Consider the following 9,547-nt stretch of genomic DNA (forward strand, 5'->3'; position numbering starts at 1 on the left):
ACAGAGCGAGACTCCATCTCAAAACAAAGCAAACAAACAAACAACAACAACAACAACAAACAGGAAAGGTATAGGTATCTCCCTTGAGCTCCAGACTCATGTACTAAACTGCCTATTCGTCATCTCCCTTTGGATGTCTAACAGGCTTCTCAAACATAATGTGACCACCACTGATTGCTTGATCCTCTCCTGCTGCATACCTGGTCCCTTTGAAGTGAATGGCAGTACATGACAATTCCCATGTGGCTGAGGCAGAAATCTTTTTTTAGAAAACATTAGATTCAGGGGATATATGTGCAGGTTTGTTATATGCACGATGCTGAGATTTGGGCTTCTATTGATTCCATCACCCAAACAGTGAACATAGCAACTGGTAGTTTTTCAACCCTTGCCCTCCTCCTTCCCTCCCACCTTTTGGAGTCCCCAGTGTCTATTGCTCCCATCCTTATGTCTGTGTATACCCAATATTTAGCTGCTGCTTATAAGTGAGAATGTGTGGTATTCGGTTTTCTGTTTCTGTGTTAATTCACTCAGGATAATGGCCTCTAGCTTCATCCATGTTGCTGCAAAGGACACAATTTCATTCATTTTATGGCTACATAGTATTCTATGGTGTACACATACCACATTTTCTTTATCCAGTCACATTGATGGGCACCAAGGCTGATGTGATTCCATGTCTTTGCTATTGTGAACAGTGCTGCGATGAACATGCGAGTGCATGTGTCTTTTTGGTAGAACAATTTATTTTCTTTTGGATACATACCTAGTAATGGGATTGCTGGGTCGAGTGGTAATTCTATTTTCAGTTCCTTGAGAAATCTCCAAGCTTCTTTCTATAGGAGCTGAGCTATTTTACAATCCCACCAACAGTATATGAGTGTTTTTTTTTTTTTTTTCCCTGCAACCTCGCCAACATCTGTTATTTTTGACTTTTTAATAGGAACCAGTCTGACTGGTGTGAGATGGTATCTCATTGTGTTTTTGATTTGCATTTCTCTGATTAGCGATGTTGAGCATTTTTTCATATGTTTGTTGGCCACTTACATGTCTTCTTTTGAGAAGTGTCTGTTTATGTCCTTTGTCTAGTTTTTAATGGGGTTGTTTGTTTTTTTTCCTTGTTGATGTGTTTAAGTTCCTAATAGATTTTAGATATTAATCAGTCCTTTGTTGGATACATAGTTTGCAACTATTTTCTCCCATTCTGTGGGTTGTCTGTTTACTCTGTTGATGGCTTCTTTTGACGTGTAGAAGCTGTTTAGTTTAATCAGGTCCTACTTGTCAATTTTTGGTTTTGTTGCGTTTGCTTTTGAGGACTTAGTTATAAATTCTTTACCTTGGTCAATGGCCAGAAGAGTATTTCTTCAGTTTGATTCTAGGATTTTTATAGTTTGAGGTCTTACATTTAAGTCTTTATTCCATCTTGTGTTATTTTTTGTATGTGGTAACAGGTAAGGGTTGAATTTCATTCTTCTGTATATGGTTAGCCAGTTTTCCCAGCAGCATTTATTGAGTAGGGTGACCTATTGGGTATTCCCCATTGTTTATTTTTGTCCACTTTGCTGAAGATCAGTTGGTTGTAGGTTTGCAGCTTTATTTCAGGGGTCTCTATTCTGTTCCATTGGTCTATGTGTCTGTATTTATTTTTGTACCAGCACCATGCTGTTTTGGTTACTGTGCCCTTGTAGTATAATTTGATGTCAGGTAATGTAATGCCTCTGGCTTTGTTCTTTTTACCCAGGATTGCTTTGGTTATTCTGGCCCTTTTTTGGTTCCATATTGATATGGGTTGGCTGTGCTTCCGCCCAAATCTCATCTTGAATTGTAGTTCCCATAATCCCCACATGTCGTGGGAGGGACCCAGTGGGAGGTAACTGAATCATGGGGGTAGGTTTTTCCCATGCTGTTCTCATGATAGTAAGTCTCATAATATCTGATGGTTTTATAATGGGGAGTTCTGCACACACTCTATCTTGCCTGCCAACATGTAAGACATTCCTTTGCTCCTCCTTCACCTTCCACCATGACTGTGAGGCCTCCCCAGTCATGTGGAACTGTAAGTCCATTAAACCCCTTTTCTTTATAAATTGCCCAGTTTGGAGTATGTCTTCATTAGCAGAGTGAGAACAGACTAATACACATATAAATTTTAGGATTATTTTTTCTAATTATTTGAAAAATGATGTCACCATTTTGATAGGAATTGCATTGAATTTGTAGATTGCTCTGGGCAGTATGGTCGTTTTCACAATATTGGTTCTTTCAATCCATGAGCATGGAATGTTTTTCCATTTGTTTGTGTCTTCTCTGATTTCACTGAACAGTGTTTTGTAGTTCTTCTTGTAGACACCTTTTACCTCTTTGGTTAGATGTGTTCCTAGGTATTTTATTCTTTTTGTGGCTATTATAAATGGGGTTGTGTTCTCGATTTGGTTATCAGCTTAATTGTTATTGGCATATAGAAATGTTACTGATTTTTGTACATTGGTTGGTTGTATCCTAAAACTTTACTGAAGTTGTTTATCAGATCTAGGAGTCTTTAGGTGAAATCTTTAGAATTTTCTAGGTATAGAATCATATTGTCAATGAATAAAGATAATTCGATGTCCTCTATTTTATTTGAATGTCTTTTATGCCTTTCTCTTGTCAGGCAGAAACATTTTGAGTCATCTTTGATTGTTCTCTTTTACATCCTACCCTCCATCTAATCATTTGACAAATCCATCTACCTTCAGAATATATCTATATTCTGCTCACATATCACCACATCCACCATTACCACCATGGTCTGAGACACCATCATCCTTCACATGGATTATTGCAAGAGATCAAGAAATTATTGCAACCAATCTCCCTGTTTCCACCCTTGTCCCCCTACAGTCTATTCTCAATACAACGTCTGGAATAATCACTTACAATCTAAGTCAGATCACATCAGACCTATGCTCAGAACCCTCTGGTAACTCCTTCCCATCTCTCTTATTACAAAGGCAAATGAGGGCCCACAGGATCTGGTCTCCATCACTTCCCCAGACTCACCTGCTACTCCTCCTCCTTCAAGTTCTCCAACCCAAACACACTGGCCTTCTTGTTATTGCTTGTTCACACCAGGCACATTCCTACCTCTGGGCCTTTGCATTTGTTTCTCCCTTGGCCCTGAATGTCCTTCTTTTGAATATCAACATCGTTTACTCCTTCACATCCTTCAGTATTTACTTTAAACATCACCTTCTCCAGTAAAACCTTCCCTACCCACCATATTTAAAATAGTAGATGGGGACTGGGGGCAGCTTCTACCCAGGAAGTTTTGCCTGTCAGTCAGGGGAGGCTTCCTGGAAGAATGTCAGTCACGTACCCACAGAAAAAGTAGCTTCTGGCCCTGACACACCTGATGGCTCCCCTAGAAAGATAGGTTGGGTGAGAGAGTGCATGTGAGAGCATGTACAGAACTGTGTGGAATGGGTAGAATTTGGAATGGAGGGGCATGGCTGTGTTTGTGTAACTCTGCGGGTAGTTGTGTGCAGTACTCAGGAGGGAGAGGGGGAAATACTTGGCTGGGTCCTTCAAGGTGAATTCAAGACACAGAAGCCTAGGTAGCCCCTCAGATTTCATCTTTGACCTCAGGCAAGTGTACTTGTAGTGCTAGCCTAGCCAGATTCTCCCACGCAGCACAGCATCCCTTGAGGGGCCAGAAGGGCCGGTGACTATTAGGCCGAGCATCTGAAGAGGTGAGGGCGAAGCTTCAGGCATTTCCCCTCATGAGCCAAAGGAATGCCGGAGAAGCCCCAGAAGCCCTGAGAACAATGGGGAATGACAGCCCCTCTGAGGACTTGTGACGTAGGCCCTTGGAGGGGCGCACAGCTGCCTGCCAGAACCTGGGGCAGGGAAGAGGGTTTGGCGAGGATACAGAGGAGCCCCTGGAATCCTTGAAGGAGGAAGCCGGAAGCAGCTGGGGATGACACTGATAGGCATTTCCCGCCTCAGGATGCCCTCCTGCTTTCTTCACTGCCGCTGCAGCTGCAAAAGCAAAGCTGCAGCTTCCCTCTGGCCTCGAATGGCTGGTCTTGAGGTTGGGAGCTGTAGGGCCCCAGTCATACCCCCTACTTCTTGCCTCCTTCCCTCTCTCTGAAGAAGGTAGGCAGCCCCCATTCAACTCACCCTGCCTAAAAGGCAGGGTGCCTTTTAGGCCTAGGGAAAGCAGGGAGAGATTAAGGCCATTGTCCCTTTTCTGTTTTTGTTTCTGTTTTTGTTTTTACAGACAGGGTCTCACTCTGTTGCTCAGGCTGGAGTGCAGTAGTGTGATCATGGCTCACTGTAGCCTCGACCTCCTGGGTCAAGTAATCCTCCTGCCTCAGCCTCCTGAGTAGCTGGGACTACAGGCTTGTGTTACCATACCCAACTGATTTATTTTTTGTAGAGATGGGGGTCTTGATATGTTGCCCAGGTTGGTCTTGAGCTCCTGGTCTCAAGTAATCTCCCTGACTCAACCTTCCAAATTGGTGAGATTATAGATGTGAGCTACAGTACCAGCCAAAGGCGATTGTCTGTAGCTCTTTCCCTGCCTGAAGCCAGGCTTATGCTTCCTTTGCCAAAAGTAGGGCTGGTCCTGAGGGCATCTGGGCCTGGAAGGTGTACTTACCCTCTTGCTGTCTCACTGGGGCCCACACCAGGGCGGGATGACTGGGCATTGCTTAGGCTCCAAGGCTTCTATAGGTGCTTCAGTGAATAGCACCAGGCCCCAGGCAAATTGAGGCCTCTCTGTCTGGAGAATCTGTCTCACCTTAGTCCCCTGTTCCAGGATTCTTCCATATTTTTTGCAGTGCAATGCCCTCTAAGCATGCTTCCATTGACATAGGTTGTGATTTCATCCCACCAAAGATCTTTAGTAGATTCCACTACTCACATTTTCTTGGTGGGAACTGAGAAAGGGTCTAGGTCTGGTGCTTTGGTCAACAGTATGAAAGCAGAGACCAAGCCCAAAGCTGCAGAACGTGGGTGGTAAGAAGACCATGAGGATATAAATCTTCCCTCTTCCTCCACTCTAAGGGAAGGTGGCTTAGAGTGGGAAAAGGAAGGTGGCTTCAAGTTCAGTCTTTAAGCACTGGAGGACAATGGGTCTCACGGCACTTTAAGGAGTGCAGTAGCAACTTACCCCAGGCCTGGCTCAAGAAAAAGTAGTCATGCCCCTCTGACCAGGTCCAGCCCAGACGATGCTGCCCATTTCCCAGAGGGCCTTGCTGAGCTTCATTGGCCAACCACTAAGCTCTAAGGCGACTGTTCATTTGAGGATTTCAATAGTAATCCCTAATGCTTGGCAGAGTGCTTACTATGTACCAGATACTCTTCTAAGTGCCTTGCAAATAGTAACTCACTTAGAAATTCAAAAATATCTTGGGCTGGAGTCTCGACTTGCACTGTTCATGGCACAGGGGTAGAAGGAGGCTCAAAGCAATGTCATTTAGATCTCAAGGGGCATAGAGGGCCCTGATGACTCAGAGATCCACTTGCATGATGAGAATTGTAAAAGTTAAGAAAAATATAATGAGAGTGACTATAGCTTTATTTCCCATCTCCCACCCCTTGATTCAACCAAAAAGAATTAAGGAAGCTTCTACTACAGGCTAGGCCAACATCTACCTCCATGCTATGTGCTATGATGTATACAAAAAGTCATGGTCACTTGCAGCACACAAAGAAGTCATTTCAGCAAGAAGTAGCACCAGCAAAGTACAGAAATCAGATAATAGAGTAGTTAAAGGTATGTGGGGGTGCTGAGTCCTGCCTCAATGGACGGTGGATCTGACTCAAGGCAGTGCTGGATATGTCTAGAATCTTTGGCCAGGAAGGAAAGAAGGGAAAGCAAGCAGGCAGCATCTGGAGGCCCAAGTTCAGCAGCAACTGGGTAAGTCGTATGAGAAGGGGACCAGCAGGTTGCGTTTTGAGGGAAGGGAATGTGTAGGCTTTGGCTCTTAGTTCAAGATTGATCTGGCTCTACTGTAGAGCCAGAATCCTGGGATTCAGGTGGGCATAAAGCAGCCCAGATCTGGTCCAGGATGCCTCATGCTTACCATCAAGGGACAACATGGTAGAGGCTGCTTGGCATATCCCTTCACTGTGTTCCCTGTTGACTTTGCCCCAAGCCTTGCCAGTGCTCACAAGGAAGACCTGATAAGGGAGGAGTGACAGATCTATGTGAGCCAGTACCAACTGTGACACACATAACTCGCTGGCGAGGAGTCAAGTCCCTCATTTTCTGGTGGGGAGGCCAGCCAGGCTTAACAAGCAGCTGTGCTCTCCTCCTGGGTCATGTTATCACCCTTTCAACTCCATTCGATCCTTTTCCAAGGATCTATTGAGCAAATACTTGGTGTAAGGCCCTTTGGAAGTTATGGAAGAGTCCCAACCCTCGGATAGCAGATACATGTGCATACATTGTTATGATACCAGGTAGGTAGCTCCCCAGGAGAGATCCAGTTAAAAGGCTATGGAAAGTTAGAGGAGGGAGAGAACATTTCCACTGGGGTGGATCAGGAGGGATTCACTGGGGAGGTGGCATTTGAGCTGAACCTTGAAAGAAGGTAGGATTTCAATATTAATTCCTAATGCTTGGCAGAGTGCTTACTATGTACCAGATACTCTTCTAAGTGTCTTGCAAATAGTAACTCACTTAGGGCTTACCACAATCCTATAAAGTAAGTGCCATTATCACGCCCTTTTAAGAGACATGGAAATGGAAGCACAGAGAGGTTAAATGACTTGCCGAAGGCCACATGGATGGTAAGCAATGGAGCCCAGAATTAAACCTAGACAGATTCCATGCTCATCACCACTGTGCATACTGCCTCCTGGATGGGCAGAAATGGGGATGGGGGCAGAGTGGTCCAAGCAATAGGAATAGAATAAGCAAAGTCAGAAATGCAAGAAAACGGCCTACTCGTGGAAAGCGGGGATGCATCTGGTATGGCTGGAGTGTCTGGTGCATGAAAGGGAGTCAAATAAGATGAGGTAGAAAATAGGTGATGCAGTGACTGACACCTGTAATCCCAGCACTTTGGGAGGCTGAGATGAGTGGATTCCTTGAGATCAGGAGTTTGAGAACAGCCTGGAAACATGATGAAACCCCGTCTCTACTCAAAATACAAAAATTAGCCAGGCGTGGTGGTGCATGCCTGTAATCCCAGCTACTCGGGAGGCTGAGGCAGGAGAATCACTTGAACTCGGGAGGCGGAGTTTGCAGTAAGCTGAGATCACACCACTGCACTCCAGCCTGGGTGATGGAGTGAAACTCTGTCTCAAAATAATAATAATAATGATAATAATAATAATGAGGTAGAAAAGGAAGGTGACTTCAAGCTCAGTCTTTAAGCACTTGAGGATGATGGGTCTCACGGCACTTAAAGGGGTACAGTAGCAACTGATTCAAGAAAAGGTAGGCATGCCCCTCTGACCAGGCTCAGCCAAGATGAAGCTGCCCATTTCCCAGAGGGCCTTGCTGAGCTTCACTGGCCAGCCACTAAGCTCTATGGCGACTGTTCATTCGAGGACAAGAATGGAAAATTCATCATGCTCAAGGCAGGAAATTCCACAGTGAAGGCCTCTTGAGCTATATCATTGCAACAAGAGCCATTCCCTGCGCAAGACAGGTCCCATTCCTGTTTTGTTTGTTTGGGGACTGAATGTTGTTATTCCCTGCTCTGCCTGTGTTTATGTCGGGGAACGTTTACCATCAGAAAACAAAGTCCAGGCAGTAGACCCATCAATGCAGCCAACCACGGAGCCCTTCACTCCGGCATTTCCGGGCTTGCTCCCGCCTGATGGATTTCTCAATTGAACAACATCAAAGATCTTCTTCTAGCTTCCCTCCCATCTTAAAGGGACTGTGGTGCTGAGAGGAAGCCATTTGATGCTGGAAGCAAAGCAATTTCTGGACTTGGCATCCTCACCTGTCTTCAGTCTGATTGAGAAGCAAAACAGGCTTGTCCCACAGCCCCCAGCAAGCAGTGGCACAGATCCCAAGGCTTGGACCCTCAGGCTTTTCTGCCGGTGGACGTACATCCACAGAAGCCAGTAGGGCCCAGCCCTGGGAGAGCAGCCCTAAGATAGCAGTTCTTGCTGAATGAGATCTCAGAACTGGAATGAAAAGCAGGAGAGGCAACACCACCAGATTCCAGAATGAGCACATTTATCTTGCAGATAAAATAACTGAGACTCAGAAAAAAGGGAGGAGGATGACAAAGAGACCCAAAAAAGGGAAAGAGAGTAGAGAAGGGGAGTGGTGCGGAAAATAAAGGCTAAAAAGAGAACAGAATGGGATTTGGAGGAAAAAGGCTACCCCCATGGCCTCTGCCACCTTCTGGCCAATGGTCCCTCTATGCCTTTCTTCTGCCCCCAGCCCTGACCCCCACCTCGCATGCTCCACCTCTCACCTTGGCCTGATGGGCACCTTCACTCCTCGTGGGACATGGGTCTCTGCTTCCAGACATCAGACAGCTGAGCACATCCTCCTGGGCCCAGGCTGGAGTCTGCCACCCCATTCCAAGCCTTCTTCTCCTTTGAGATTCAGCCCGAGTCCCCCTTCCTCTGGTATGGCCCTCACTGCCCTTGCCCTCTTCTTAGACAGCATAGAGTTTAGACTGCATAGTTTAGCACTGGGTTGTGTACCGAATGCCACATGGGTTTCCCCACTCCCTCCTGCATGAGATAACACAATCCATCAGGCTGGGCAGAGGCCAAGCCCTGTCCCGTCCTCTCCTCTTTTTCCAGTGGGCCATGCCCTGTGGGTGAGTGAGCTATATTGCTATGATCCAAAGAGCTTCCCGTTCACCATGGGGATCCACTGACCACTAAGGCTAGTAGTGACTGAGGACATGGATTGGAGAGTGTGTGGGTGAGTATGAAAAAGAAAGAGGACCCAAAATAATAGGAAGAGTCTCTGACAGGAAGGGGAAGCCACTTCCCAAGAAAAGGTAGAGAATGATGGCGCCTTGCCCACGGCTGAGACACTGAAGAGGGTAAACAGAAAAACACTGACCCAAGGCTGGGCACCATGGCTCTTGTCTGTAATCCCAACACTTTGGGAGGTTGAGGCCAGCAGATCACTTGAGGTCAGGAGTTCAAGACCAGCCTAGCCAACATGGCAAAACCCCGTCTCTACTAATAATACAAAAATTTGCTGGGCGTGGTGGCACATGCCTGTAATCCCAGCTACTCGGGAAGCTGAGGCAGGAGAACAGCTTGAACCCAGGAGGCAGAGGCTTCAGGGAGCCAAGATTGCACCACTGCACTCCAGCCTGGGTAGCAAAGGGAGATTCTATCTCAAAAACAAACAAACAAAAAAAGAGAATTGACTCAGAAAATCACTGACCCAGATCTCCACTGTGTCCAGACAGACCCACAGAGCAGCTCCTTGCCTTGGTGCTGAGAACCTCCGTCCCAATGCCCCGTGGGGCAGCCCTGGCACTCAGCACTCAGATGACATTCTGGCAGCGTGGTGGGGGGGCATTCGTGAGGGTAAGAGTCTGAGTGTTGCACCCAGCTGGTGACACTC

The sequence above is a fragment of the Chlorocebus sabaeus genome, chromosome X (assembly GCF_047675955.1).
Source record: "Chlorocebus sabaeus isolate Y175 chromosome X, mChlSab1.0.hap1, whole genome shotgun sequence".
Taxonomy (NCBI): domain Eukaryota; kingdom Metazoa; phylum Chordata; class Mammalia; order Primates; family Cercopithecidae; genus Chlorocebus; species Chlorocebus sabaeus.